The sequence below is a fragment of the Bombus fervidus genome, chromosome 4, assembly GCF_041682495.2.
Source record: "Bombus fervidus isolate BK054 chromosome 4, iyBomFerv1, whole genome shotgun sequence".
NCBI lineage: Eukaryota > Metazoa > Arthropoda > Insecta > Hymenoptera > Apidae > Bombus > Bombus fervidus.
The window spans coordinates 12,624,109-12,651,687 of NC_091520.1; the positions used below are offsets into that span (position 1 = coordinate 12,624,109).

The 27,579-nt window shown below is 44.2% G+C and overlaps 1 protein-coding gene across 6 annotated transcripts in view; it reads right to left on the bottom strand.

Annotated features, from left to right (window-relative positions):
* Positions 1–27,579, bottom strand: part of LOC139986377 (uncharacterized) — a 110,019-nt gene that overhangs the window by 54,972 nt on the left and 27,468 nt on the right. The gene's annotated exons all lie outside the window — the stretch shown is intronic.

Here is a 27,579-nt window from a genome sequence, read left to right on the forward strand (position 1 = left end):
TCCGGCCGGTAGACTATCATTCCGTACACGCTACGGTTAATTACACGTACGTCCTCGGTTCTCCTGTCGTGTAATTCCCTTGGTTCTTGAGAAAAACGTAGCATCTCGGTGAAACTGGATCTCGAACGAGCATCTCGACTCAACGGATAAAAATAACGGTTCGCTTGCAACCCTGTATATTATTCACGGTGGATATGAATTATTTACGAAAGTCTCCAAGTAAAGTTGGCCAATTTTTACAGAGTACCGCCTTTGTTCGATGGAATTATTCAATTGCAACTTCCGATTTGAATAAATCTTTCCGAACGTTTCCTTTTTGTTCTCGTATATCTATGTAACCGTAAATCATGCGATCGCGCGTGCAATTGGAAAACATGGATAATTAAAATTGCATCTCGTGCGAGTTCGAGTCGGTGGAACGAAAATATTCGTGGCTGTAAAAATCGAAACGTTGTACAATGCGCAGGGAGACGGCGAACGAATTCCACGCATAGTAACCGATGCTGCAGACATCTGGGTTCTACGTTATGACGCACGTATTCCAATCACCTAACGCGCTCCATAATTCGGCTGCTCAAATCCCGATGCTGTCGGCCAGACGAATTGGCCTGCATAATGAAGCGTTGTGAAGGCAACATACGTCTCTCTATAGCCTTCTCTTGTCTCTAAACACGTGCAACTTCGTGCGAAAGACGATCGATCTCGTGCTACGTCAGTCGCGAACATCCAAAATTCAACTAAACCTGGCCACCTAAACTCTAAAGCAACTCCTTGATTTCGCTAAACAATCCGTCGTAAGTCGTAAAGCGCGTGACGACTACGCACGATGATTCACGGTTTTTTTACGCGAGGGAATAAGAGGAAACAATGGCGAAGGAAGGTGTTAAGCAAGAATGTAACCGGTTGCCGTGACCAGGGTGCGAAAATCTGCCGTGAGATTGATTCGATCGACTCGTGGAAGCTTTGAAACTTCGTAGCGAAGCTCGGCAGGTTCGTTTAATCGACAATGTGCCAGGCGAGTTCGTGGGAGAGACTAGGAGAGAGCTGCAGGTTCGTTAACTGGGATCGCGTTCTTCGCATTGTCGCAGCGATTGCGCAATTTCCAACGTGAACTTTGTCGCGCCACGGAGTTTAAACAACGCCTTCGAGGCCAACACTCGCGTTAGTCCTCTCCAATTACGGAGCTTCCGGTCTGAACGCGACTCGTCGTGTCGCGCCGTGTTTCCCGTTCGTTTTCGTTGTTCCGAAGCAACTCCGAGGTCTTCCTTCGATAAAAAAAAAGCCCGCGTGTTCCATCAAAGTCGACCACCTTCTCGGCCCACGTAATCCGATGAATAATTCAAGCAATCTAAATGACGTTTGAAATGGAGAAAACCAAGGTAATTCTACGGGTTTTCTATCAAACCGTCCGACTAGAACGCGTGTCTGCAAGCTGTGTCGTAGCTAGGTGGTTTATACGCGGTCAGGTTACCGGTTTTAAGACTCTTTAATCTTTCAAGGACCGAGCTTTAATCACCGGGACTTATCCTTTCTTAAAGAGCACTTTTTTTTCACTCGGAATTCTATCCCCCAATTCCTTTCAGTTTCTTTTGTCGTTGTTTATTTCGACGGAGAAGCGTAGGTTTTTGGGGCAATCTGTTAACAAAACGCTCGAACATTTGTCGATGCTCGTGTTGTAGGCGATCCGCGTAGTACAGGCAAATTTTCAGTCGGTTACATTACCCCAACAACGAGTACACAAAGCTCGATTATATCTGTATAACGATTTCGAGCGGCTTATTGCTTTGTCGACCGTTTATTATCGAATGGATTGGGGAAAGCGGATTCGGCCAGCCGGATCCGAAAAGCCGACAGCTAATATTTTTACCGGGCGCGCAATGAAATTTCGCGCAATCTGTCCGTACCTTTCTCCTGAACCGCGCGACCGTGTTTTTCGCCGTTGTTCGACCCGTTGTGCATCGTACAAAAAATGCGCGTGAAACGATAAAAAAGTAACGTCGCGTTAAAGGCCCGCCGAAACGAAATTTTCCGCCGTGACGAGCATACACGACAGTCGAATACAGACTAAGTTCGTTCAGCGAATATTATTTTAACGAGGTTCGCTCGCGTCTATCCTCCGATTGCGATTCAAACCGCACCGCGTCATCGCGCTGCTTCGTTTGTTGCTGGTTTATTTTAGAAGATCTGCCATAACTTTCCTCGTGTTCAGCGTTGCAGCTCGCCGCTATAGTATGCCTGCGATTTATTTTAAAAGTAATACAGTGGTGCTTGGTTTGTATGAAGTACGGTTGATACGGTAAATTCCCTCTCGTAAAATTAAGTAGGTACACGCTGATTAATTGGCTTCTTGACTCGGCGTATTCGTTGTTTCGTGAATTATAAGAAACGAAGAACCATTCGACATCGGAGAAGAAATTTTATCATTTCCTTGGCGCAACTCGCGTAGCATCCGTCCGAGAGAAAATCGAAAAACAGGTAACGCAGTAAGAAGAATTTCCAGGAATTTTCTTTCCTTTGACCCAGTTTCACGACGAGACCAGCGACCAGAGACAGGTTATGCTAGTTAGCTTGTCCGGATAATGAATGGCGCGCAAATGTCAACGGAACCAGCTCCACCTCCACTCGACGCGCTCCTATCGATACGAGTTATTTACATAAGTGTTTCGTGCTCGTATTGTACACGGGAGATATGTCATTAATCGCGATAACAAGAACGAAATCGATGGGATCGAGGAAAGACGTGGATCGTGGCTCGATAACGCGCGAACGAGCGATTCTCCCGGAGAAAGGTGGATCGCTCTTGAAAATCGTTATCAAATTTACTCGTCCGGCAATTGGGTCGGTGATGTTTTTCCAGCAATTTCTGCTCCACCAGTTTTTACGTTGCTCTTTGTGTTCCCCGGCCTTTTTGATGCCTCCATTGATCGACTCTATACATACTTCATCGCTGATTGTAATTGGACCGTTCCAAAAATGGGACGGAGAGGTAATTATCAAAATTGAAGCGAGTTGATTGAAGTCGAATTGCATTCTACTCGGAGGATTTCTTGGAAAAAGGGACGATAATGTACGGTGAAAGCTATCCCACGACACTCGAAACGCGTTCCACGAGAATTCCTTAAACAAAGGAGTTTCTAGGACCCTCGACCGGGTCCCCTAATTTCCAAAGTCGAAGGAAAACAGACCTTCGCTCTCGTAGCTCCTTCCCACAATCGTCATCTTCTCTGGCTTACCACGACTATACTACAACCATATCTGTTTCCATGCACAATGAAAACAGTTTCGTGTTTATCGTTTTTCGAGGATCTCGGAATCGCGTAACATCTCTTTGAGATCTAGTTCGCTGATCTGTCGGATCTCGACGTAGTAGGTTGGGAAGAACCTTGGATCGAAGGCTTCACGCAGGGCTGGAAGCTCGTGCGTGTTCGCCGATTGACGTGGGAAGATGGAAGCGTGTAATTGAGCGAGTGAAAATGATCACGTTTCCTTCCTCCGTCGAATTCCTGGCTCGTGGAAACGTCATAATTTCGTTTCGCCCGATTCCACGATCGTCTTTCAACGCGATCTTTCGTCTTCCAGACGAAAGATGAGTCTCTACGCCCGCGTGCAACTCTGGCTCGCGTGAAAATTGGGTCGCATTTCGAAATTCTCGCCAACTAATTAACGAAACTTCCCGATACGTGCAGCGCGTAATATTCGCGCTGAAATGGTAGCGGTGCCGGTCTTGCGTTCGAAATATTCTATAATAACTTGGAAGTCTCCCTTCGGTGATTTAATTTTACGAAATAGCACGATTATAACGACACCGGGTATGCACGGGTATTCGAACGTAAATACTTTTGCGATAATCGAATTTCACGACTCTTTATGTCGTTAGCAGAACTCGATCGGATCCACGGAACGATCTGTAATCGGTAATTATCGGTCGGTTCTATGCGATTATTTCCAGCGAATATTTTAGCAGGCGACCGCACGGTAATCCGATAACGGCATTCACGAGCGTGTCCCTTCGACCAAACGCGAGCGTTGCCTCGTTACGTCGTTTTTGCCGCGCGAGAAACCACCGACGAGCGAAATAAACTCGAAATATCGTCGAGCCGGTTACGCGGCTCTGCGGTTTGCGTATTAACCGCGTTGCTGTTGCTTTCGTTATCATTTCTGCCTGTGTAACTATGCCGCTCCAACTATGTCAAAATCGATTTGCGTAGGACGAGCAACAGAACGAGAGGATCGATCGGAGAAGCGAGGAAAACGCGATCCTCGTCTACTTGGGAATTCGAAGAAAAAACTTTGCGGGAAACGAGCTACTCTCGACGAGAGAGAGAGAGAGAAAGAGAGAAAGTGATTTTCCGTGGTGCCCGGAGCACAAATTGCAAGGAAAGTCGGGAACACAAAAACGCGCGTCATCCATAATCGTTTAGGACGTTCGAAGAGCGATCACAGGTCGTTCTCGGTCGTCCACGCTGTTACGATCGCGGTGGCTTCCGTCGTGAACAGGGGAAAGTTGCTCGGTGTTTAATTTAAACCGTGTTGCTAGAACGCCCGACCGAACTTCTTAACCCGTCGATGGCGACGTCGTTAAATAGTTTTGTCAGGGAACTCGCTTAGACCAGTGTCGCGCGCCGAAGGAAACTCACAGCTAGATGCGGCTGAAAGATAATCTCCCAATGAGATCCACGTAATTCCGAAATGTGGATGTATCTACGCCGAGCGCCGAACCGTTCGGTTAATTAAACCCACTGACTGAAATCATTAAGATAATTGCACTCGTACCGTCGAGGAAGCCCATATCGAATCCCCGCTCCAATGAAACGTTCCACCGTTCGAATCTGTTAGCCCGAAACGTGGGCCCATTGGTCGATAGGGAATGGGAAATATTTTATTATCGGCAGATTGCGAGGTTCAGGCCCGCGGCCAACGTTGATTGATAAATTAATGGGAAACGAACGAACGCAGCGTCCCGAACCGTTTAAACGACCGGTTGTCGCTCTCAGCTTCTCTGTCTCTCTCTCTGTCTCTGTCTCTCTCTCTCTCTCTCTCTGTTACTGTTCTCTCGCTGCTTGACAAGAAACATTTTATTCCCGCGTTCTTTCTGCTTCCGTTCGCCCCGTGGAAATGCGTGTTTTTTAATTACTCGCGGTCCGCGACACAATGCTGTGCTGTCGTGAGCGATCGACAAAACTTGACAGTCATTTACTTCTTTTTCTTTCGTCCGCCTTTTTTTCGTAACAGGAAACAGAGCATTCACGGGCGGACAAACGCTCGTTACTCGCAGCAGGTGCCGCAGCGGGTCTGGACGAACAAGAGTCTTCGGACCACACCAGTCTTCGCCACTGTCGTGACATGAAACAGAGCCACGTTGATTGCAGTGTGGAAAAAAATAGGTCTTTTGTGTATGGTTTAAGTCGATGCTCTTGTACTCTCGTACTCACCAGTTCGTTTTCGCCGTGAAAAATAAACAAACGGGTCGGTTACCGCGTCCTTCCTCGAGATGGACGACGATTATTCTCTTTTCCACTCGTGGAGTTTTGCGAGAATTTTACGATCTCGTGACGTTGTGCCGAGAATGGGAAAGAAAGTGAATCTAATGGCGTTTTGGGCGTCGTCGACGAATCGACGTTTCGTGACGGACGTTCGTGCACTCGCGGGAAAACGAAAGTGAACTCGAGCGTCACTCGCTTTTTAATGAGTCTCGCTCGGGCAACCGAGGCGAACAGATGTGCGTAGGCAAACGTGTGCTCCAGTCAAGTGATTCAGAGAAGTGCCACGAATAGTGTTAGTGACAAACAATGCAACAGCAGATATCAACGATCAAGATTGCAACCAATGGAGAAAAATATTACATAAAAGGGTCATCAGATTTACCAGGCTTACAACAACAACAGCAAAATAATAACAACCAAAATGATATGGAAATAGAAGAAATGGAAGAGCAGCGGAGACAGGAGGAGTGCAGACACGACAACAAAATAAGTTACCAGGACGAAAACTGGAAGCTAGCAAAGACTAGCAAAAAACGTAAAATAAATCCAGGCACAAACGATGCAGAAAACCCAGATACAGGAAAGCAGCGATGGCTGCAAGAATTACCTTTAAGAAACTCCTTCAGCTCACTAACGGAAGAAATAGACAATGACCCGACAAGCAAAACCACAACTAAAACACCTTACATATCAAAACCACCACCAATATTTGTTGAGGCCCAAATAATAGACCCGCTTATTGATCGACTAAACAATGTAGTCGGGAAGGATAACTACACAATAAAACAAACAAAATTAGAACAAGTAAAAATTCAAACAAACACCCCAGAAGTTTATAGGAAAGTGATAAATGAACTAAAGGAAAAAAATGCTATATACCACACGTACCAACTCAAAACAGAAAGGAGCTATAAAATAGTTATAAGAGGTTTACATCCAAAAACTAACACAAAAAAATTAAGTGAAGAATTAGGAAAAATTGGCCATGAAACAAGAGCAATAAACAATATGACAAGATACGATACGAAGCAACCATTGCCACTATTCTTAATAGAACTGGAACCCAGAACCAATAACAAGGAAATCTATGAAATCAAAAAAATACTAAATACAATTGTAACAGTGGAACCACCACGCTACAAAAAAGATATACCACAATGCATGCGGTGTCAACAATACGGACACACAAAAAATTATTGCAACAGAAGCCCGGCATGTGTTAAATGTGCAAAAAATCACCTAACAATACACTGCCCATACACAGGAAAAATAGAACAAGTTAAATGCTATAATTGTAACGGAAACCACCCAGCCAGCTACAAAGGATGTGAAATAAGGAAACAAATACAACGTAAACTGTTTCCTCCACTTCGCAACAGATCACACAATGACCATCAACCACAACAAAGTATAACGGATAACGAAACAACATTGAAAGCACAACAGGAACTAAACGCTATAAGCAGAACCATAGATCCCCAAGGTAAACGAAGCTACGCACAAGTAACTAAAAACATTAGCAAACCAACGCTTGCAATCAATCAGAATGAAAACAATAACATCGAAGACGTTACAGACATCAAAGAAATGCTCAAACAATCCATTAAAGGTATGGAAATGTTAGGAAAAATGGTAAGTGATCTAAACACAATACTAAGACAACAAGCACAACAAACAACAATCATGTTACAACTACTCACTAACTTGCTAAGTAAAAAATAGAGATGGACATTTTGAAAATAGCAGTCTGGAACTCCAATGGCTTGCAACAGCGAGCCCACGAAACTAAAATATTTTTGTATAAAAATAATATTGATATACTACTTGTCTCAGAAACACATTTCACCCTAAAAAACTACATGAAAATACCGTACTACACCATATACGATACCAAACATCCCTCAGGTAAAGCACATGGAGGAACTGCAGTAATAATAAAAAATGACATCAAGCATCACTTACATAGTCAAACAAATCAAGAACACCTACAAGCAACCACTGTCACAATACAAACCAATGACAATTACTTCCAGATGTCAGCAGTATATGCACCTCCGAGACACAAAATGACACTTAAAAAATGGGAAGAGTACTTCCAATCCTTAGGCGACAAATATATAGCGGCAGGAGACTTTAATGCAAAGCACACATTATGGGGTTCGAGAATTAGCACACCGAGAGGTAGAACATTGGAAAAATACATTAGAAGCAGCAACCTCAACGTACTATCTACAGGAAAACCAACGTACTGGCCGACAGACCCCAATAAAATACCTGACCTGTTGGATTTTGCAGTAACAAAAGGGCTAAATGTAAGCAAATTAAAAATAACAACCAGCCTCGAGCTTAACTCCGACCATACACCAATTATAATAGAATATACAAGCAAACCACTACTTTATAACAAGTCAGAGTCGCTTTGCAATAAAACCACCAACTGGCAAACTTTCAAAGAACTGATCGAAAACAAAATCAACTGCAATATCCCGTTGAAAACACCTGAACACATTGAGCAGGCAGTAGCAACTTTGACAGAAATAATACAGGAAGCAGCGTGGGCAACCACCACCTATGAAACAAATAGCAGGCAATCAAAAATTATTCCGCAGGACATCCTAGACAAAATCAGGGAAAAAAGAAAAGCGAAAGCAAAATGGCAAAAACAGAGAACACGAGAAAACAAGAAAAACCTAAATAAACTTGCAAAGGAACTAAAGAATAAAATAAGGGAACATCATAATAACGAATTCTCAAAATTCATCGAATCACTATCCGCGCATGAGAATACCGACTACTCCCTATGGAAAGTCACTAACAAAATTAAGAAAACAGTAAAAACAATCCCAGCAATCAGAAAAATGGACAACACATGGGCTAGAACCAACGAAGAACAGGCAGAAGAATTCTCAAAGCACCTACAAAATATATTTTCGCCGTATGAAATTGATAACAGCATCCCTGGATGGCAAACAAATGAAGAAGTGGAAAATGCCAGCAACACAACTGATAAACGCTGCACCATACTCAGCACAACAGCGCAAGAAGTTACAAACTTAATTGAGGCAACAAAGACAAGTAAAGCACCAGGATTTGACTTGATCAATGGGAAAATCTTAAAAAACCTTCCCCCAAAGGCAATAAGACTAACAACGATAATATTTAACGCAATTCTAAGAATACAGTACTTTCCTACACTATGGAAAATAGCACAGATAGTGATGTTACCCAAACCAAACAAAAACCCACATTTAACTGCATCCTACAGGCCGATATCATTACTACCTGCGTTTTCCAAATTACTAGAGAAAATAATATATAACCGCTTAAAACCAACAATAGAAAAAGAAAAACTAATACCGAACCATCAATTTGGATTCAGGAATAAACACTCCACAATAGAACAAATGCATAGACTCGTCAATGAAATCTTACAGTCGCTTGAAACAAAACAATACTGCACAGCACTCTTTATGGATATCGAAAAAGCATTCGACAAAGTTAACCATGAAAAACTTCTTCAAACAATCAAAAAGCAATTTCCAGAACAAATCTACAAACTACTCAAATCCTACTTAAACAACAGAACCTTTGTAGTAAAAATAAATGATGCATACTCTGAAATTAAGGACATCAAGGCAGGAGTACCGCAAGGAAGTGTCTTAGGACCAATATTATACACACTATACACGGCAGATATACCAACAACTGTCAACAGTAAAACACTGACGTTTGCGGACGATACGGCCATACTAGTGAGGCATGCAAATCTAGAAACGGCCGCCGCACTACTACAAGAACACACTACAAAAATAGAAAAATGGCTGCAAAACAAACAAATAAAAGTGAACACCAGCAAGTGCAACCACATAACATTTACACTTAGAAAAGGAAAAACACCAGATATTCAACTGAACGGCGCCCACATAGCACAAACAAAGCAAGTCAAATATCTAGGAATAAATTTAGACACACGCCTTACATGGAAGCACCATATAAAATCAATAATAAACAGAATAAGTGCAAAAAGGAAGCAGATGTACTGGTTAATCAATAGAAAATCTAAATTAAGCACAATGAATAAACTAAATATATACAAAACAATAATCAAACCAATCTGGACATACGGAGTCCCATTATGGGGGACGGCAGCAATGAGTCACATAAGCAAAATAGAAATAGAGCAAGCAAAAATCTTAAGGACAATAGTTAACGCTCCATGGTACGTCAGAAATGAAGACCTACGAAAAGATCTAAAAATTCCAACAGTCAAAGAGGAAATCGCTAGATACGCAAAAAAGTACAAAGAAAGACTTGCAGCACACCCAAACCAGCTGGCTGCTGAAACAAATAAAACCAAAATAGAAAGAAGACTGAAGAGGAAGCATCCCGCAGACCTCGAAATAGAGATGCAATAGGAAACCTAGAAGATGGAACCCCGCTGGGGGTAACCATCCACATGCTATATTTTATTTATTTCTATTTATTTTTATTTTTTATTTTTTATTCTTTTATTCTCTAAGCTATAACATTTTACCAAATGTCCTTCTGGACAAATTGTAAAAATTTAATAAAACAAATAAAAAAAAAAACTCGCTTTTTAATCGCGCGATGGCTAAACGTCACGGAAGAAATCCCGAACGTGTCGTGATTTTTCACCAGTCGGAACAGACGAGTGATCTCTAATTCTATCGACTAAAATTTCGTTCGAGTCCGGCGGGAATTGGGAACCCAGTTTCGCCGCAATGAAATTATATTGCGAGCAAGTTAAATATTATTATTTCCCAGTTATGCTCTGCCTCTGCTTCCTAGTCCATAAACTCCTCCCCCTCGGCGAAGATAATTCTTGAGTGGCTGAGGGCGAAATAATGGGGCGAGTATTTCAACGACCTACATTTCAAGCGAGCATTTGATATTTAAATACGTGGCCCGAAGCTCGACCCGGCCTTTACCTTGATTCCTTTAATCAGTACCCGATTTCCTGGCGTCTTTTCGCGGACAAAGAAGAACTCGCGTCCGCCTATGCTCGACTATCGCGCTCCGTTTGTTCAAAACCGATGCAGCATAGGATCGATCGCGTAACCGCGACCACGGAGCAAAAATAATATGAGAGAACGTCGGTAAAATTCACCGTTGTCGTTCGTCCCGACGATGGTGTCGGTCAAAGTTCCAAAGCAAACGTGAACTTTTGACGAAACACCTGATTCGTTGAACGTGGCCACCCCTGTTGAAGAGAAAAAAAGGCCCTGGCGCTTCGTCACGAACAAGCGCGTCACACAGAATTCGACCGGCGGCTACATACAGGGACTGACTCATAATTCAGCGTTTATTGAACAATGGCCTGTGGTTACTATAGGAACGTGACGATGGAACGACAACAACAGCACGCAATCGCCACAACCCTGGGCTATAGACATCGGCGTCTACCTTCGTCTCGAGCCAAGCCAATTTCTATGGATTCGTTCGACGATCAATGGATATAGATTTCGTTCTTTAGTAGGTGTCGTTGAAAGATCGCCGCGGGATGACGCGATAAAGCCCCAGAGAAATCGATTTCCACGCGTTTGCCCTTATCATCCGGAGGCCAGATACGTTTCATTGACGAAAAGTGGCTTTTTTACGTGGATGGCTTCGGACGCGTTCTTCGAAGCATCCTCGAGGCTACGAACATCGATACGTGCCGCCGCGTCTACTTCATCTTTTGACGAACGACAGAAGCGGAGGCTATCGACGAAAAGAGAAAAAAAAAAGAAAAAAGGAAAAAGAAACACGAAAAGAGCGGTTAGTTCGCGTTAGGTTTCGAAGCTCTGCGTTTCGTCGATAGAATAATTCCCCTGGTACGAAATAGCTGGGAAAGGACTATTTAAATCAACGAAACGATCCGAATTCCCAGCTAACCGATTGTTTCCTCGTGGTCTGGTTCGCGGTAGGGGACCGGCCAATTAACCGGGCATCTTTTATCCAATTAACGCGAAATCCGTTTGTGTAATAGAAACAGCCAGGCATCGATTACACCAAAGTTTGACGAATGCCAGCTACATTTGCAATTGCGCTTCGCGTTGACAAAAGCACGCGCTGTGTTATTCATCGTTCGCAACGAACCAAATGTAGTTAATCGTTCAAGTTTCGATGATTACCAAGTTTCGATAGAACGGTTTTCGAGAGTACATCTCTGTATCCACGCATGCAGCCGCGAGCAACCTGTAATTTCTCTCGTTATCGGGATCGATCGGGCCCACGATTAAACACGAACCGTGAACGATAAGCATCTGTTGCGAATGCCTGTAATATCTTTCGATATCGACCTAAAAGCGTATTAGTATCTCGCCTCGTAAAACTTCCCACCGAGATACCGGCGAACCATGATTATAGACGTGAAGTTACTCGCGTGCTCTTTGGTCCCGTTCCTTTCTCCGCGGGCGTTAACTCGCCGTTTATACCTTGTCACCTTTCCTAATCTACCTATCTAGTTCGACTTTGCTTCTGTTTCGGTGATTTATCTTACCGCGTTAACGAAGAAATCAGACTGTAATTCCAATTCTTGTACCTCGGTGGAAACTCCGTGCAACTGCTAGACCACTTTACTACCGAGGTTCAAGAACGGGCATAGTGTCAGTAACTGATAGGAGCAGATTGTCCCTTAATTAAACCTATTTTCGACCTAACGAGATCAGATCGTCGAGCTACATTTGGAAAACTAACATCCCGAATTACGTAAGGCGTAAGGAAACGAAACGGAGAACGAGACGGTTAGCTGCGATATCGATCCCAGGGGAAAGTTTTTCATCGTTTGAACAGCCGGGCGACCTCGTCACGAAGCTTATTATCCATATTCCATCGACATAATCGATCGCACGTGTCCGCGATGATATACGTGGCAGAAGAAGAAGAGGAAGAATGCGTGGCGAGAGTACGCGTGCGGTCTCTTTTAAACGCGAAGTACGTGCGTACGTGAAACCGTGACCCCGATTCCCGTCGACGAGTTAATATCAATGTTTGTACACGATTTCGGTCTTTTTTCCTCCTTTCTGTTACACCGATTCGCGAACGGAACTCTCCCGATGCAATTTGATCCTCGTAAATAAAGTTTGTTTAACGTGCTCGACACCGGCGATAAATTATCGCGCCGTCTCCGCTACGGCTCTTGGTTATATTTTACTTTGAAAACTTGCCTGTCCACATATAAATCGCGCCGGTCTTTCCTCTCCGTTTCCACGAGCCTAACTCCAGTCTTCTGCAAATCTGGCGTGCTTTCTGAAATACTAGATGGCACGCCGTTATACGACCGTTGTAAAACGAATCCAATTGTTTTTAGCTATAATCCACCAAATTGCAGCTTAACGGAGTTTGGTGTAATTGACGATCGTGGAGTATCTTTTACAACGAACTCGGATTTTTCGCAACGTTGCTTCGATATTGTCAACAAATCCGCGAAAACGTGCGACCAACGTGTAAATTTTAAAGCGTCAGGTCAGACCTGGTATATGATAAATATTGTATGATAAATACGTAACCTTATCGTAGAAAGTTCAGCACGAATTCCTTAGATTTGCTGTCTTTAAGTTAGATATGAGAATGTCGTAGCACGATCACAACTACCTTCTTATTTCGAATAATATCTGTATGAGTAAGGTGAATATGGAATGTAGGATACCTGTCGGTTTTACTCAAAATTATTAATGGGACAATCAACTCGTCTCTTTTGGAGCAAATCAACCTGTATGCAAAGCCCAAATGTAGATATTAAAAAGAGATCGATACTTCGGCATTTTCCCATTTTGCCGAGATCCATTAAATGGAATTATTAAATTAGCGAATCGATACGCTGAAAATGTCAACTTTTTATCTGGACGCTTATCCACTTTCAAAACGGATCTCTACGATACTTTCGCGTCGTGTCACGCTTCTTAATATTTTCCTTTCTTTCTCTTTCTTTCCTTTCTTATTGTACTTTCTATCGCATTCTTTCGTACTGATTCTTGGCTTCGTATAATAATAATTTTCCGTACAGATTATCGTAGACAAACCGTGACACGGTTCTAGCTTTAGCTGGCGAGAAGACGAGAAAAAGGAATACAGATCCGATTGATTCGCGATGAATCATCATTTTCGATCGTAACGTATCGCATATTTGTCGAGGGAAACACATTTACAAATTATAATCGCATCGCTCGATGAGTATTTATATCCCACTTTTCTGCATAATAACACAAATCCCAATTGGTTCATTGCTTTTACGTTATTTCATATTTTATGGCGTGGACGCGCAGCTCGAAAATCATTAGCGTCGATAACGCTAATTGACGTGTAAAACACGAGCGCCGGTATCGATATCACCGGAAAGGGATGGATATTCCAAGCATCCGGTGGAGTGGTGTGTTTCCTAGTTGCGAAAAGTTAGCGGTGTTCGGCACAGATGCAAAACGTCCAGGGCACAGCTCGAACGAAAATTTGCCGGTGACAACACGCGCATTGTGTTCCAAGACAATAGCCGGAGGGCTCGTTTAGGGCGGCCGACTGTAACGGCGTGCTGGTGCAGCTTTCGGTAAATCCGTGCAACAGCTGGAATCATCGCAATCGACGTAGAAACGGGCCGTGGCCGGAAGTGAGGGTCGTTACGCGACGCGGTCACCCTGTATATAAATTTCACGTTCCTCCAAATCCCGCGTAACCCCATTCCTCCTCCTCTCTGCCCAACCCCGCGCTCCTCCCTCGATCGATATCGACACAATTGGCCATTTGCACCCGCTTCTTAATTACTGCTTCTTCCCCGCGTATTTAATTATTGCTTCGTCGAGCGAATCCCGAAATGAACTGTTGCCGTTTCGCAACGTCATTTTCCTCGTCTTTCTGACTTCCGAGGGAAGATCTTCCTTCGATGCTTCTTCGGTTTGTCTGTATTTTCTGTTTGATCGTTCTCCGACTCTTGATAGCGAAAGAAGAGTTTAACTAGCGTTTAAAATCAACCCTATTACTTACTAGCTTCTAGCAGCTCCGATATTTCTTTGCTTCGTGTGTATTCATCTTAATAATTCTGATGCTTTTAGTATCGAAAGAAGAAGAATTTACTGAAAGACTCAAAGGCACGAACTACCCGTTACCAGTTTTCAGCGATCTCTTCATTTTCCTCTCGATATATTCATCTCGTCCGAAGTTTTTCTTATAACTTTAATTATTAATAAATTATTCGACCAGGCGTCTTAAGATTTGAACCTTAACGTAGAAATAATAATTGACGTAATTAAACGCCTTTTACTAAGATCTTCGCGCGGTAATAAGTAAGTTTGTCTTATAAATTAATTACCTGACAGCAACCTTAATGTCGTCACAAAAATTCCGCATCTTGCAATTACTATTGACAACGAGCTTACGTTTATCACACGATAGCCACCTCATCTAGAACTCTTTGAAACGCAGCTGCACTGAATTCAAAACCTCGAAAGCTGTAATCTTACCGTACAAATCATTCGTTCTTCCTCGTATGGAATATGCCTCGGCTAATCTGACATCAATTTCTACCATACTTTTCACTCGCTGTCAAAAGATTTCTCGCAAATGCAATTTTTCTATATCAAATTTTTTAACAGACCACGTCCATATTCCTACGTTTCTTTGCCAGATTATCAAAGTTCTTTTACGTAAACACTCTCATCGTCCCCAGGTCCGACCACGGCACTACTATAAATAGAATATACGAAGTAGGCTGTAACATTTACAATCGGAGAGGCTTTTGGTCCTCTACCATCCAAGGATTCACCACTTCGATACACAGAGTACCGACTAATCCCTAATGGGCTGCACTTTGTACATCGAAAGATTGCCATCTCAACTGTTATATTTTTTCCTCTGCATTAGCTTTTTCGCGAAGTTACGTACCAACGTGTGTATTTGTATGTTCTCAAGCTTAAAGAGGTTTCCCCGTTTATTCGAATAAATTGAACGACTCGAACAAACTAGATTACTCGAATAGATTAAACTTTACGACTTGTAACAGTAAAAGACCCGAGACTACGCCGTGCAACGAATTCTGTAGTTTCCACAATCTGCATAAAACAAAGTAATACCGTCTCGATCGATCCGACACTTGTTCGTTGGTAGAACTCGAAACTCCGCAAACTGAAACGGAAATCTCGCGGGTAAAGTTGTACGTCGGTAATATCAAGCGCGAGTCGGTCGTGCAAACTGTAACGCGCGACGAATAAACACGTACATCACCGCGTAACAGACCCGCGAACGACTATCCCGACCGCACTTTTAAATACGGTTTTTCAGGTCCCTGTTGCTTTCTGTGTACTCGATCGTGGCGATAAAGCAACGACGATTACGTCAACAGGCGTTTCACGGCGACACCATAGGGCAACTGGATAGCGCTCGAAAAAGTATCTCTTTCTTCTACAGACAGGAAGCAGAAGGTAGGTCGGGGGCTTCGAGCAGGTACGGTGGAATGCCTTTCGGCAATTCACCCCTGGAATTTCTTCCCACGGCCGGGAAACCTGAAATCCGTCTGCGTTCTAAATATCCCAGCAGCCAATGCACGATTGCGCCTCTTCAGAGAACGAGCATCTCCTTGACGGGCACAAGTCCGATGGTGTTAACCCTCTCTAACGGAAACTCGCCACTTCTTTGTGTTTTCAGAAGCCGAGATAATCCCTTGAGCCGTGATATTCGACGGAGCATAATGGTTATTAGTCCGACGAAGTAATAGTGGATATTACGAGACAGCTGAGAGAGCGTGGTCGTCAGGTATGAGAGTCATAAATCTTGTGGATGCGAGGATGGTTACAGAGTCGACTTCTCGGCCGATCAAACCCAACCGTTTCTCGCTTTCGTCGTCCGATTTTTTTCAATTTCCTCGACGTCCACGATGGAAGAAATTTTTCCATCGGACAAAGCAAGACTCGAGGCAATGACTGGTGTGCCCGTGGACAAAGAAACTCGCTTTCGCGACCGGTCATTTTTCCAGCGAGCAATTTCCCAACTTTCCAACTTCTCAACGCGATCGTCCGCCACTGTCATCGGCCAGCGTGTTCCTGCAGTTCCACGGTGGAACGACAACGGAGAAAAACTGTTGGGTCGATATGCGACTCGGAAGCGACGTTCCGAGCGTCAAGTTGCGTCGCGTTCCAAGTTCTCTAGTCGTTAAAGGCGCCGCGTTCGAAAGAAAAGTTACGAACGATAGACGACGACGAGCGTGGGATATCTTTGGACGATCGAAAACGTGGCATTGATTAATCGAAAAGTTTCGATGGAAATGGTAACGAGCGGAAAGTTCCACGAATTTCACTCGTCTTCTCGTTCCACCCAGTCCCGTTTTTACGGCCACTTTACCGTGTTTCGGCTGAGAGAGTAATCGAGTTTGTCGGCCGGTGCAATTACGCCGCGGGAGTGTTTCATTAGATAATTCCATCGGTCGGGCTGATTTCTCCGAGGAGCCAAATCGTTGAGAACAATATCGTTTTACACGCAGTAATTTCATCACGGTACGGCAATTTAAACAGCTGCTATTGGTAAATCACAACTCTTAACCGTAAAAAGTTTATCGATTAAACGGGGATAAAGTTAGATTGGATTAAAAGGATAAGGCGAGTCTGATAATGGTAATAAACCGAGAGATAAATGATTGAAAAATGTAACGCTTCCCCATCGATGGTTCTGGTGGACAGAATGGAAGGTCGCGGTACAGGATGTATCAAATAAACATAAATTTTCTCTCTGGACGTGCAGCCTTAGAAGTTTTACACGGGCTCGGTGTCGAATCCCTTCTAACAAATTTATGAAAACGACCAAACGGATAGAAGGCCGTATAAATTCCGGGAAAAATCGTGAAATATAGAGAATGTGGCAGCGAGCTGACGCTTTTCAGCGTGTCTCATCGATTTTTCCGCGACGCGGTTTCCAACCAGAGATCTTCAACGTTCCGAATAAACTAGCCGAAAAATCGTTTTTCAGGAAACAGGGATTAATGGCCGCGATAACGAATAGTGACGATAATCGCAAGTTTTAATCGAACATCGACCGGACGCGCATCATAATTTCCCCTGTTTTACGAGGCAATTTTCTCGCGGCTATTTCCACACGGTAAGCCGTCTGATTCTGATCGATTTTATTATTAAAACGGCTCAGCGACTATTATTCTAAGTGGGTCCGTCCGTCGCTGCGAGTTTATTCGATGCTCGTTTGTTAATGCCCTCTTTCAAAGAGATTTCGATTTTAACGACGACTTATGGAAAATTGGGAACCAAAGCGATTTCACTCGGAAATTTCCGGACGGCTGCTTATAAAAGATTAAATTTAACGTCCGTCAGCTATTTTATTAATAATTCTCGTTAGTTTCGTTTCAATACGGTTAGCGGCTACTTCTTACGTCCTCGTGCTCGTTTCTTTATTCCGGCTTCGATTAGTTTCTTGGCTTGAGTAGGGTCAGGGTAGGCGAGTACGCGTTTGGAATAAATTTCGGCGGTCGGCAGGAAATCCTTCCGTCAGTGTGCGCCCGTTTCCCGAATGGCTCGAGGAAAACCACTCGACGTCGAGAGATATCGACGATTCTCGCCACGGAATCAACCATAACACGACACTTTTGTTTCTATTTCGATTCCTAAAACGAGACGGACGAGCGAAATTGTTTCTCTTTGGAAAATTAATGTCAACGTAAACGACGAGGCGGGACTGGTAATATAGAAACCAATCGTTCGGTTAAAAGCCAATTGTACGCGAGCGACGCACGGTGGTCGATTAACAACGTTCCCTTTTTCGATGAGATAAAATTTGGAAAATTAGATATAACCCGATATTTCCATTTGGCAAAATCCAATCGTATTTTGATGCAAGTTTTATTCGGTTTAATTCCATTTGGTGTTGCCGGCGTCTAGCGTGGCGACCAGCGAGCAACAAAAACCGACCAGTTGAAACATTCGCTAAAATGAACCGTTCTACCTCGCTAGCCATCCGATGATAAATCGATGAGATATTACACGAGTAAATCCGCCATCGATAAATCCCAAGTTTCGATATATTTGAGAGAAAAGAAAATTGCCCTGTTCTTTATGAGATGTTCGACACAGAGTCATCGAAATCCACTTGGATATTCGTCTGGTCAAGACCTCGCGTCAAAAAACAATCTCATCAAAATCCTATCGGATCCAATATCCATATCAATCTCAAGCGTCACCCTAAGTTATCCGTTTCCCCACGTAAAACCACAAATAGAACCGATTACGCAACGAACGCGGGGAAAATGGTTTCTTACGGCGTACCCAGTCGGAAGGAAATACACGGCAATTGACGACGTTAGGTAACGGTTTATCAACGATATTAATAGTTCGACTGGAAGAGGAAGGGAAAAGGCCGAATTGACGAGGGTCAGGGCCGATAGATACACTGACCGATCTTCCAACCCGTGTTTCGCTGGCCGACCACTGGCATACTGATCACCACCGCTGGCCCCTAACTACGTCCTAGGAACTACGCCCTATGGTGTCTTGGTATTTGCCAGGAAACCCGGTCGGACATATCGAACGCCATTGAACGCCATTGTATGCCAACCAGCCTGGTAGTATTTGATTTCCGACCGATCTTATTTGCCTCTAACGGGGGATGAATCTCAGGTGGATTATCAAACGCGTTGGTTGGTTTATTAAAGAGACGAGTGATAAAATTGTACTAGTCGGTGTATATTAAAATCACTATAAGTACAAGTACAGAGATAGTGTATGCTGATCGTAATCGTCGCAGCTCAATGATTCTCTTCAATTGTACACTCGCTGTTCGACTGTGTGACTCGCTGTGTCTCGCTGTTTTGACTGTTCCAGAGGACACGTTCGTCTATTCGTATCGACCGGTTGTATTATAAAAAGTTCAAACGTAACTCCGGTCGACGATTACAAATAACAGCGATAATGATTTCCGACCGATCTTATTTGCCTCTAACGGGGGATGAATCTCAGGTGGATTATCAAACGCGTTGGTTGGTTTATTAAAGAGACGAGTGATAAAATTGTACTAGTCGGTGTATATTAAAATCACTGGAAGTACAAGTACAGAGATAGTGTATGCTGGTCGTAATCGTCGCAGCTCAATGATTCTCTTCAATTGTACACTCGCTGTTCGACTGTGTGACTCGCTGTGTCTCGCTGTTTTGACTGTTCCAGAGGACACGTTCGTCTATTCGTATCGACCGGTTGTATTATAAAAAGTTCAAACGTAACTCCGGTCGACGATTACAAATAACAGCGATAATATTTTGTCTGCAGTTCGTTTACCTTTGAACCTAGCAAAGCAAAACAACGTTGGCACTCCAAGGCAAAACAATATGAGTGTCTTTCGATTCGAATCTTTCGTTGACTGATGTACCGCTACAAATCCATTTAGGGGGATAACATTTAGGGTTTAGCGAATACCGAGTTCTGCAAGGTCTTTTCGTTTCTAATTAGAGATTCTCGATCTTTAGGAATTTCGAAGGATTTTTTTATTATTCGTAAGGTGCTCGTGGCAGCAAAAACTGCATTTCTGCATAAGAACATTTTTTCGTTGCTCTACTTCCTCGTTTCCTCCCTCGTTTTCATTTATCTCTCGAATCGTAGAAATTCATACGATATGGGTAGATGTATCCTCAGAACGAGCGATGAACGCAGAAATTGAATAGCTCGTGCAATATAGTTTTTATTCGTCGACAAGCCCGACGATGTATCGGTTTAAAAAACATTTCGAGAAGAATTTCGCGTGTACCCGTGTGAACGAATCACGATATCTCCGAGAGTTAACAGCGAAACATCTCGCCAGATGCTCGACTTTCTAATCGCGTCACGCAGCGTAGTCGCTTATTCACCGGTGGAAAGTGATTCAATTTTCTATTAAAGGCAGACAAGCAATAACGGCGCGCCATATTTCCCAGCGACTTACGCACTGTCTATTTAACGAGCAGATACGAGTACACGCGGCCAGAGAATCGCGGGATAAAAACGATTTCGTAACGGTAGCGTCCGTAATGAACCTGTGAGGCTCGGAGCCCTAGACCCGGTTACCTTTCGCACAGTTGTCACGGTTATTGGCTGGAGTGTCAAACCGCGCCGGAATTCCGAAAAAGGGAAAACGAAACGAGCTGTCCGGCGCGCGAAACACCACCGAAGGAAACAAAGAACGAAACAATCGTCGCTTAATAGTTTAATTGCAGGCTTTCAGGGGCCGTCTTACGCACCGGTGAACGCATAGAAAACGGTACTCCTACGTGCTTTTACGCGGCCACTCTGTGAGTTTGTCGTCTCGAGTACAACGAGCCTGGACAAAACGGTTGACGATAAATTGGCGAGAGGTGAAAAGAGGAACTTTGAAAAGGATAACTCTCTTTCGAAAGGTTTCGTCGATATGGCATCGCTGAAAAACTGTTTATGAGAGATCAACGAAATATAAGTAAGACCGTGATAAAGCATAAGTGCCGACAGGACTAAGGGCCATCGATATCCCCATGGTCCTTTCGCCAAATACTCGGAAGAAGACATACGTGATCACTATCGTACGTAGTGGGGATATCGAAAGATGACAAAAGAGAATAAAGCGGATTAAGAATTCAATCGTGATTGAACAGTGGTTCGCACGAATCGCGAGTCGAGAGTGGAATCGCTAGTCGAGTTAATAAACGCACTGTTAAATAAAACGCCGAGTATTTCTGTGGCACCCTACGCGTCCTACCACCTGAGCGGCATGACAGGGGCCGTACGAGGCGGGGCGTTTATTTTTATATTCATGATAGAAAGGCCGAATAATTGGTGCACCGGTGGTCGATAACTGGCGCGGACTATTTCGCCGGCGGGAATTTTCCACATTTCCATAAAGGCGTCCCTGATATCGTCAACCAGGATACGGCTGGAAGCCATTCGAATCGAGTCCTCCGAACGATACACTTCCAATATAAATTCCAGTAATCCATTCCCCGTCGTAATTCGACCGCTGGCTCGTCGCTTTTAACGGCTCCCCTCAGCCTTTTTCGAACGCGAGAAAAAGAAGAAGAGGAAGTGGATATCTAGTGGAGAGTGCGCGCCTCCTAGTAATCCGAGTCTGCGATTTTATTTCCCCCGTTCGTTTTAATCCACCGCTTCATCGGATCGCCACTGTCGCGTGTCCGAATTGCACGATCTATCGACGATTAATTATCGATGCACCGTGATACCTTTGTAAAGAAGTTACGTGACTGCGGCAAGATCACCGTTACCGTTCGAACGATACACATATTCGCGAAAATCAAGCAAAAGATCGTCGCGATTGCTCTTCTCGATAACTCGTCCAAATGGTCTGTCATTTTTGCCAGCTCTCTCTCCTCCTTTTGCAGCGGAGTGCCAGGTAACGCTGTACACGTCGCGAGTATATACCACAGAGGCAGAGCACGCGTATCCGTGACCGCGTTCGTCGTCGTAACATTTAGGAGAGCCGTACGCTGCCTCGGGCATGGTCGAACCAGACTTCTGATTAAAGTGAGTGCATCATCTCCCGTCAACGAGGTAGGGTATCGCAAATAGAAGAACCGCGTGCATCGGAACAAGACCTAGCCTGTCTGACCTGCGGTGGTTCGCGCATCCACGGAAAAACCTGGGTAAAATATTACATCGTAGAGAAACCGCAATTTCGCGGTCAAAGGAGCCTGCACCGGGATAATTTCTAATTGCACGCGACATATAGCGAACGTGGCGAAATATTCTCTCTTGTTTTCTAATATTTTTGCCCATATTTACATAATCTTTTGCGAGGACCGTACGTTAACATCGAACGATTCTCTTTTCTTAGACGCGCGAAAGAAACGCGAATTAACCCCGTTAGCAGATTTATGCCGCTCGTTACCTAAGGGACGTTGAATCTGCTGCCAGAAATTCTCAACAAGATTTTCGTTAGGGGGATCAACGCAAAGTAGATTTTTCAACTTCTTCGCGTTGGTCTCCACTCCTCGTTTTCTTCGACGGTTCCCGTTTCCTCCGGAAAATCCGGGCTTTAATAAGCCGCCAGGGTATATCGTTTCGTCTTCCGTTAAATAATTTCGCGGAACGTTAAAGAGCTCGTCCCCGTCGCCGTTTGCCTCGAAAATTAACGCTCGTTATGAATCTCTCGTTCTAGACGGAATATCCGGGCCCCGTGGAAATTTCGATCCCGAGTGATACGCGCAGTTAGACAAGAAAAATAAAGTACGACAACGATAATTCTCCATCGGTTTCCAACGATTTCTAACGGTGGAAGCAACGACGAATCGAGGCTAGACGGGAAAGAATTGTCAGGTAAAAACTCAAGGAAACCGCTCGTGTGTCGCTCGCTACTTTCACGGTTACACACGTTCCTAAATAATGGCATCCCGCTTGAAAAGCACTCTGCGCGTTTGAAACCGGCTGGTGCACCCGACAACCAGGTCAAATTGAACAATATAGATCCGGTGTTGCAGGGAAAAAGGGTCCACCGAGGCGACAATAGCTTCGATCACGCGAACGCCAGTCAGGTGCGTTCGTTTAATTTGCGACGCGACCAGATTCCCTCTCTCTCTCTCTCTTTTATTTAGTTTGGCAAACCTCTCTCCTTGAATTCACGAGCAGACACAGAATTGATTTCACGACCCTCGTATACAGGTGAATTCCCGTGCCCTCGTCTCGAGACCACGCGAGGCCACTCCGCTGAAATTGCGGAGAAACGGTACCGGAAAAAAAAAGCTTATGAATCTCGAGCGACAAAAGGATGCTCCGACCAAGAGGTGAAAAGCGGATGGGAGGGCTGCAGGAAGGAGGAAAGTTTTCAAGTTTCACCCTTGCCATACCGAGCCATAAGTTTGATAAAATCCCCTTTTCTTTTGCTTGCACGCTGCGCATATTCCCGCCCCTTTTTTTTTATCCTACTCTAATTTAACTTGCAAATATGACCTCCCTCCATGGTTCAGTCTCCTCCGACAAGCTTAGCCGGTGATATCGGTAAGCGTAATATTAAACACGTGTTCCCTCCGATAGAACAATCTGGAGCGGTACTCCCTTTCACGATTATGCTCTTGTTAAATAAGAGCAAACGTACGAACTTTGGCAGTTGCTTTTAACGATCGCGACAGGGACTAACACGTCGGATCGTGGATGACGCGTCGAACTCGACTAAATTTATGGATATCGACGATTCGCTGGTTGTTTGTCGCTATGATTACGATGGATGCATTTTCTGTCGAATTAACGTTCTGACGAATATGTCAGAATCTCGTGAATTTCCATGAAGCTGATTGACAAATACATAAGCACGGGCATCTAGGATATTCGACGGAAAAGATTGTAACACGGCAACCACACGAAAATCGATCATTGAACGTTCTACGCTGTTCAACCGTCGAATTAGTGCCTGCGCGATCTAATTTTATTCCAGAAATTCCGTTTCCCTACGATCGCAATGTCAACGTATGCTCGTTTCTCAGCGAAGCTACCGCCCAACAAAGGTCCGCCTCACCGTGAAATTTTCTATTAAAAATTCATCGAGTAGCCCGAAAATTTCTTGCGCATTCATCGACGTCAAAATTCCATCGTTCGCCAGGCGAAAAGATTTTCCAAGAAACGAGTCCTGGCGGACGTTCTCTCTTCGTTTTCTACGATACGTCGATTCGATCTGCACCGAACACAGGAAGCTGAATCGCGAGAATACACGATCGAACGAACGGAGGAGCTGTATGTCCGCGTCCTGCCTTGGCACAGGCTGAATCAATTTACCCTCGGAGCGGTCTCTGCGTACGAGCCGAAGAAAGGGGAATGAATATCGACGAGTGGTGGGTAGCGCGGAAATTGCGCCCGGGGAAAAAAAAAAGGAGAACGGACGGGAATGGCGCGACAGTGACGAGGCACGTTCGTTCGCTAAAACTATCGTCGAATGATGCGGCCAGTCGGCCGTGACGAATTTCCCGCGGATTATTCGAACGTGCACCACGGCCCGGAATAACGCGCTTCCTTCTCGACTCTCTTTCTTCGTTCCAGCTCCTCCTCTATTCAATTCTGACAACTGATTTTTAATTCCCAGTCAGAGCGAAATACGCTCCACGTTACACTCATTATTACACCTCTAGAGAAAAATCATACGCGAGATCTCTCTTCACGCGTGTCTTACCGTTTTTAAATGTCATTGCCTTCCCTTTTCTGAATCATACAGGAGATTCTGTGATAAATTTAATCGCGCTAATCTTATCGTCGTTACTGCAAATAGCTTCTACAATTTAATTCACTTTTTTAATCCCATTGTTGTATCTGCACATGGAATTGTTCGCGTGCTATCCAATTACGATTAATTTTTAACATTTTACGCGATATCATCTTGTTTTACGAACGTGTTTCCTGTCCGCGAGAAGTCGACGAACATCAACGACGATGCACTTTAAACGATTGCCCGATCGCACGAGTAAGAGCGCGATAAACAATAACAATACTTTCATTGGAAAATTGAAATCTTTCCTGCGTCATCCGATACCCGGATCGTCCTATTCCAAAAGAAGCAAATCCTGTCGTGGCGGTTTGCACGAGCCTGGGGAATAACGAGAATCCGTGGCAAAGTCAATTCCTTTACGGATTCGAGGGAACGAGCGGGTTTACCGAACTATCGCGACACCGACAGACCCCTCTAACCTTGGCGAATATCCCGTTCGTCGTTTCTTCTGCTCGTTTTTTAACTGGGACACTGGAAAGAAAGAAAGAATCGGGAACAACGGGCGCGGCTTACCGGCGAAATCCCGCGTTCCCGTGACCGCGCTGCTATATTTCACCGATGCGAGGATTAAGACAGACGTACAACGCAGTCCGGACGCTTGTCTCGCAAACTGAAAGTTACGTTTTATCGATAACGCGTTGTCACCAACGGACGGTCCTATACGCGAGCCGTTCCGCTTCGTTCGACGCGCGAACTCACGCTAATCCAAACGTACGATCGTCCTCCTTTAACGACGTCTTTTCGTGCGATCGTTTCGCTCCCATTTCCGTGTCCTTCGTGGCGAAGGTGATTGCGCATTGTTCGTACACTGGTTCGTAAATAATTCGACGATGCGTCGAACCGCGTTTGGGGGATCGAAGTTTATTTTCGACGACTAGATCTTTTTACGTAAAGAAATATATAAATGTAATATATCTCTTTCTCTTCGGAAAATAACAGAGGAAGATAATTTTATAAATCGCTACTAGCAACGAATTCTTGTTATCTGGAAGCACAAACGCGACTGAGAATATTTTTGCGAGTTCTGACCGAAGACAATGTCGCGACGATTCGCTGGAAGGCGCAAAGATCCTTCGAACAAAACTCTGAAATTCAATTTCTCCTTGCATTACTACGCCACGTTTCTTTGTAGGAATCGTCGATGCATTTACAGTGTTTCCAGATTCTAAATACCGTATTCGATTAGTACGTACATTATGCAACTTCATTCTAGCATTCGTGTCATTACGTAATATTCAATTATTAGTAAAACGGGTGAGCGAAGAAAAATCATATTTGCGTGATACTTGGTTAGCCCGCTACGTAACAACGTGTATTCTCGGACTGCTGAGCATCAAAGAATGGGATCTCGTTTCTTCTGCCAACCCAGCAACTTTACGAAGTAGCAGTAGCCTACACGGTGTATCATAAAGCTTCGAAACTATCAATTTTCCTGCGATTGTCTCTCCTTAAAAAGTACCTTAGAACCAACGAAACCACGGAAGAACGAAAGAAGCCGTGTAAGACAGAGTTCGACGGGAAACAAAATGCTAATTGTCCCTGGAATCTCGATAAGGCCGAACCTCTAGCCAGATAAATAGATAAAAATAGTGGAAAATAAGTGGATATGGAGTCGCGGACGATAGAGAAAGCGCGAAACGTGTAATCGACACGCGGATTGAAACCGGGTCGGACAGAACGGTGAAGGAAACGATTGGCCGCCGTTTGTAAAACGAAAAGTGGATCGTGGCGCGCGAGACCGTGGCCCAAAACTCCATTAAATGTTTGTCGGTCGTTCGGTTTGCAATTATCGACTGATCGGTGACACATGGAACGCGGATGGGAACCAGATATTGCAGTTGCCAACTTTTTCTTTCATCTCCTTTGCAAAAACTATGGCGTAGACAGAAGCAGTGGGGTGTTTCTCTCGACTCGTACCACGACGAATTCCTTCGTTGTTCGCCCGCGCGGTTTTCTACTCCGCTCGGATACAATACGAAGTCACAGCAGTGCTTTTTTTCTTCGCAATCTTGTTTGAGTTTGGGTTTAATGAAAAGCACGAACGAACAAGCTGGTTTTACGCTAACTCCGTACGATAGAAGCCTCGAATCGTTCGACGACAAATTCGAGATCGATCGGATCTAAGTAGGCGATATTTTTTCGTTCTTCGGTTATTACGTTGAAGATCGATGGTGTTTCATAATACACGACAAGTTTGATTATTCCGTGCAAGGTTGAAGATTGAATTTTAAGACGTGGAAGTTGAGATCACTCGAATCATCTTACTCTGCTATAAATCGTAGAAGCGTGTGCTGCATTCATTTTCAACGAAATTACGACGCGTGTAATTTTCCCAGCGGATCTTTTATACGCGTGTATCCATAAACTCGCGTGAAAAATCGATCGATCTCTATCGGTGTCCGGGACAGAACCGAATTATCCTGACGAACAGGACATGGACCCTTTCATTCGCGCGTCAGCCTCGCCGAATAAACGACCGATACGTCATAATCTGTCGAAGAATTTCGGAATAAACGAACGGGACGATACGGCCGAACGATAGCCGATAATGTGAAGCGAGCCGATAAAAACGGGCCGCTGGCCAGCTACCAGTTTTTATACTCGACACGAAATTCCTTCGTCCAGTTCTCCGACTAGGAAAAAAAAAAAAAAAAGAGAAGGAAGACCGAATGAAAGCGAACAAAAAATGCACGTTATTTCGCTAGGTGTTTCCGCGTTCTGCAACAGCAGTTCTACTCGGTGTTATTCGAGGTAGTGGAAGGGAAGAACTAATTACGCGATATTGTTGCGACGTAAAAGATAATTAGCGCCACCGTAGCGTAGGTGGAATGAAAGAGGAAGAGAAGAACGTATCCTTATCCAAAACACGTCCACGGAGATCGACCGGATCCCCCCTGGATCCTCGATCCTT